General features: G+C 53.5%; 1 non-coding gene across 1 annotated transcript; it reads right to left on the bottom strand.

The window, feature by feature from the left end:
* Positions 1-154: 154 nt before the first annotated feature.
* On the bottom strand, positions 155-2,064 carry LOC126433727 (small subunit ribosomal RNA). The gene has a single exon (XR_007578706.1). It is a non-coding gene; the product is annotated as a small subunit ribosomal RNA (ribosomal RNA).
* Positions 2,065-5,000: the final 2,936 nt, after the last annotated feature.

The raw sequence follows: 5,000 nt of genomic DNA, 5'->3' as shown, positions 1-5,000 counted from the left end.
CCGCTCCAGCGCTTCAGCGCTCGTACCACACAACATTGGCGTTAGTTTTGAGAAGCACGCGTGGTTCCGCACGCGGCGCACGGCTACTGCGAGCCGTACAGGTAGCGTGTTGCGCGACACGACACGCACATCGAAAGACATGCAGTCTAGTCGGTAATGATCCTTCCGCAGGTTCACCTACGGAAACCTTGTTACGACTTTTACTTCCTCTAAATGATCAAGTTTGGTCATCTTTCCGGTAGCATCGGCAACGACAGAGTCAATGCCGCGTACCAGTCCGAAGACCTCACTAAATCATTCAATCGGTAGTAGCGACGGGCGGTGTGTACAAAGGGCAGGGACGTAATCAACGCGAGCTTATGACTCGCGCTTACTGGGAATTCCTCGTTCATGGGGAACAATTGCAAGCCCCAATCCCTAGCACGAAGGAGGTTCAGCGGGTTACCCCGACCTTTCGGCCTAGGAAGACACGCTGATTCCTTCAGTGTAGCGCGCGTGCGGCCCAGAACATCTAAGGGCATCACAGACCTGTTATTGCTCAATCTCGTGCGGCTAGAAGCCGCCTGTCCCTCTAAGAAGAAAAGTAATCGCTGACAGCACGAAGGATGTCACGCGACTAGTTAGCAGGCTAGAGTCTCGTTCGTTATCGGAATTAACCAGACAAATCGCTCCACCAACTAAGAACGGCCATGCACCACCACCCACCGAATCAAGAAAGAGCTATCAATCTGTCAATCCTTCCGGTGTCCGGGCCTGGTGAGGTTTCCCGTGTTGAGTCAAATTAAGCCGCAGGCTCCACTCCTGGTGGTGCCCTTCCGTCAATTCCTTTAAGTTTCAGCTTTGCAACCATACTTCCCCCGGAACCCAAAAGCTTTGGTTTCCCGGAGGCTGCCCGCCGAGTCATCGGAGGAACTGCGGCGGATCGCTGGCTGGCATCGTTTATGGTTAGAACTAGGGCGGTATCTGATCGCCTTCGAACCTCTAACTTTCGTTCTTGATTAATGAAAACATACTTGGCAAATGCTTTCGCTTCTGTTCGTCTTGCGACGATCCAAGAATTTCACCTCTAACGTCGCAATACGAATGCCCCCGCCTGTCCCTATTAATCATTACCTCGGGTTCCGAAAACCAACAAAATAGAACCGAGGTCCTATTCCATTATTCCATGCACACAGTATTCAGGCGGGCTTGCCTGCTTTAAGCACTCTAATTTGTTCAAAGTAAACGTGCCGGCCCACCGAGACACTCACTCAAGAGCACCCTGGTAGGATTGCAACGGGGTCCGCCTCGGGACGCACGAGCACGCACGAGGCGCGTCGCACGCCTTCGACTCGCCCCACCGGCAGGACGTCCCACGATACATGCCAGTTAAACACCGACGGGCGGTGAACCAACAGCGTGGGACACAAATCCAACTACGAGCTTTTTAACCGCAACAACTTTAATATACGCTATTGGAGCTGGAATTACCGCGGCTGCTGGCACCAGACTTGCCCTCCAATAGATACTCGTTAAAGGATTTAAAGTGTACTCATTCCGATTACGGGGCCTCGGATGAGTCCCGTATCGTTATTTTTCGTCACTACCTCCCCGTGCCGGGAGTGGGTAATTTGCGCGCCTGCTGCCTTCCTTGGATGTGGTAGCCGTTTCTCAGGCTCCCTCTCCGGAATCGAACCCTGATTCCCCGTTACCCGTTACAACCATGGTAGGCGCAGAACCTACCATCGACAGTTGATAAGGCAGACATTTGAAAGATGCGTCGCCGGTACGAGGACCGTGCGATCAGCCCAAAGTTATTCAGAGTCACCAAGGCAAACGGACCGGACGAGCCGACCGATTGGTTTTGATCTAATAAAAGCGTCCCTTCCATCTCTGGTCGGGACTCTGTTTGCATGTATTAGCTCTAGAATTACCACAGTTATCCAAGTAACGTGGGTACGATCTAAGGAACCATAACTGATTTAATGAGCCATTCGCGGTTTCACCTTAATGCGGCTTGTACTGAGACATGCATGGCTTAATCTTTGAGACAAGCATATGACTACTGGCAGGATCAACCAGGGAGCTGCGTCAACTAGAGCTGAGCAGCCGGCCGCCCGGGAGTGTGTCCCGGGAGCCCGCGCGAACACGCAAGCGTCCGCTCAATTATTCTGCAAACAGGAGGAGGCTGAGCTCCCCTGCACAATACACCTCGAAACCCTCTCAGGTCCCGGCGGCGCGCAGCGCCGTCCTAAGTACTTGGTCGGGTTCGAGAGAGGCGCAATCGCCCGGAGTTTGGCGAGTAGACGCTTTAGGTGCGACCACCCGTGCTCCCAACTGAGCTTGCCGCTGCCGACAGAGGCCCGGGAGCGTGCTGTCGTGGCATTGCCGGCGGGAGACAACACGCGCCACCTACGGTGGCCGGCAGCTCCAACGCCAGCGCCACAGAAGGACAAAAGCCCCACTTGGGTGCCGAAGCGAACTCTCCCAGCACAGCGCACGCGCCAACACGTCCGCACAGCTGCGATACAATCCACCTGCGAGAACCGCAGAGGCGACCGAGCAGCAGACGGCGTCGCGGCGCCGAGCGCCGGGCGGCGGCGCATCCTCAGCGCACACAGTCCTCAATCGGACCAGCACACTGCAGATGTCCACCGCGCTTCGCACCGGGCCCGCGAGGACCTACTTTGGCCGCACGGCGCCGCGTGCAGGGTGCGCCGGCGCGCAGCTGCGCCGCCTGCCGCCTCCGTCGGCCGGCGCGCCTGCCACTGGCCGCCCCCACCAGCCGGCTGTAGCGCGTGCGCCCACGCACCGCGCGGCCAGCACGCCGGGAGGCCCCCCCTCACCGGCCGGGGACGGTCCCACCCAGCCACCGCCGCGTATCGCTTCACACCCACATGCCATTCACGTTCGTGGGCATGGTGGGTATCGCTGAAACAACCGGTTGGTAGCTCAACCGATCGTCGCCATCACTGATTCACCTCTAGCGAGAACAACCGCACCACAACGGTTTACCAGTTCTTCATTTGCGTAACGTCACCAGCAAACGTAGACGTCCATCGCCATTTGCAAATTCAACGATTGTTGCATGCCTGTGTCAGGTGTCACGACACACTATGTCTGCCCACATACACGCAACAACATGTGCACGCTTCGCGAACACGTGGAAGGTGGCCCCCGTACGTATGCGATGTCCATTGCGCGAACGACTGTCAACCGGCCTCTGTCGCATGTCGCAGATGTGGAACGCAGTGCACCATGCTATCACGGTGTGTGAGAAGAGACGACTACGTCTGACAACACGCGCCACTACATCAACAGACGGCTCATGGTGATCGCCATCCACGGCATACCATACTGCAATCCAGCTCTTATAGGGAGACGACACGTAGCTGAGTGCACAATATTTGGACCGTATGGTTCGCCGTTGTTGGCGCAGTCGTGGTACGGTCACACATGTACCACGATGTATCATTCAGTACATGAGGACCAATGTGCAGTACAGTGTGTGATTTGGACGTACAACATCAGCGGACAGTTGACACAAGCCGTACCACAACGTAGGCTGTGCTTCGCCATGCGAATGCCAATGAACAACTGCGAAGGGCATTGAGCATGTACGTCCTGCTGCCGTCCGCATTACAGTGTATAGCTGCAAGGTGTTTAACATGAAGCGATACTCTGGGGACCGGGCAGTGCGAGTAGCAAACTATATTGCGGGGGTTGCAGTTAGGCAACACTACACTAATTTAACGCGTCGTATGACAATTACAGAGCAGGTTAAGGCCCAACGTGTGTTGGGTTAAGGCGCAACGTGGGTTGGGTTAAGGCGCAACGTGGGTTAGGTTAAGGCGCAACGTGGGTTGGGTTAAGGCGCAACGTGGGTTAGGTTAAGGCGCAACGTGGGTTAGGTTAAGGCGCAATATAGGTTAGGTTAAGGCGCAATATAGGTTAGGTTAAGGCGCAATATAGGTTAGGTTAAGGCGCAATATAGGTTAGGTTAAGGCGCAATATAGGTTAGGTTAAGGCGCAATATAGGTTAGGTTAAGGCGCAATATAGGTTAGGTTAAGGCGCAATATAGGTTAGGTTAAGGTACAATATGGGTTAGGTTAAGGCGCAATATAGGTTAGGTTAAGGTACAATATGGGTTAGGTTAAGGTACAATGTGGGTTAGGTTAAGGTACAATGTGGGTTAGGTTAAGGCGCAATATAGGTTAGGTTAAGGTACAATATGGGTTAGGTTAAGGTACAATGTGGGTTAGGTTAAGGTACAATGTGGGTTAGGTTAAGGTACAATATGGGTTAGGTTAAGGCGCAATATAGGTTAGGTTAAGGTACAATATGGGTTAGGTTAAGGCGCAATATAGGTTAGGTTAAGGTACAATATGGGTTAGGTTAAGGTACAATGTGGGTTAGGTTAAGGTACAATGTGGGTTAGGTTAAGGCGCAATATAGGTTAGGTTAAGGTACAATATGGGTTAGGTTAAGGTACAATGTGGGTTAGGTTAAGGTACAATGTGGGTTAGGTTAAGGTACAATGTGGGTTAGGTTAAGGTACAATGTGGGTTGGGTTAAGGTACAATGTGGGTTAGGTTAAGGTACACATTGTTGTAAGGAAAGGTGTATTGGGGGGGGGGGGGCGGCGGCGGCGGCGGCCGGTTTGTTGATTGTGATTATAGTAAGTGGATGCCTGCGGCATCATCTGATTTGCCACGTCAGGATGCACCTTTGGCTCATGACAGGCGGCGCTCTGATTCCATGCTTGTGGCAGACCTGTGTCTTTCATTCCTGCCATTGTTTGTGTGCTGTGACAGGAGGCAGTATTGTGATGTTGGGTGTACCCCTGTGTAGGACATGTGTGGGTGTTGGTGGCTTAGCTGAGCAATGGTGGTTGTCGGAAGGGTGGGGTATTCTGTTTTGTGAGTGGACCTCCCGGTCTGGTTATGATAGTGTGGATTGTCTAATGTGGCGGAGAGGATGCACTGGGTGTTGTTCCATGCTGGTGCTTACATATTGTCTT

Source organism: Schistocerca serialis, unplaced genomic scaffold (assembly GCF_023864345.2).
Source record: "Schistocerca serialis cubense isolate TAMUIC-IGC-003099 unplaced genomic scaffold, iqSchSeri2.2 HiC_scaffold_1173, whole genome shotgun sequence".
NCBI classification, from domain to species: Eukaryota; Metazoa; Arthropoda; class Insecta; order Orthoptera; family Acrididae; genus Schistocerca; species Schistocerca serialis.
Note: the sequence above shows the minus strand (reverse complement) of the source record. Positions and strands in the feature narration are given on the sequence as shown.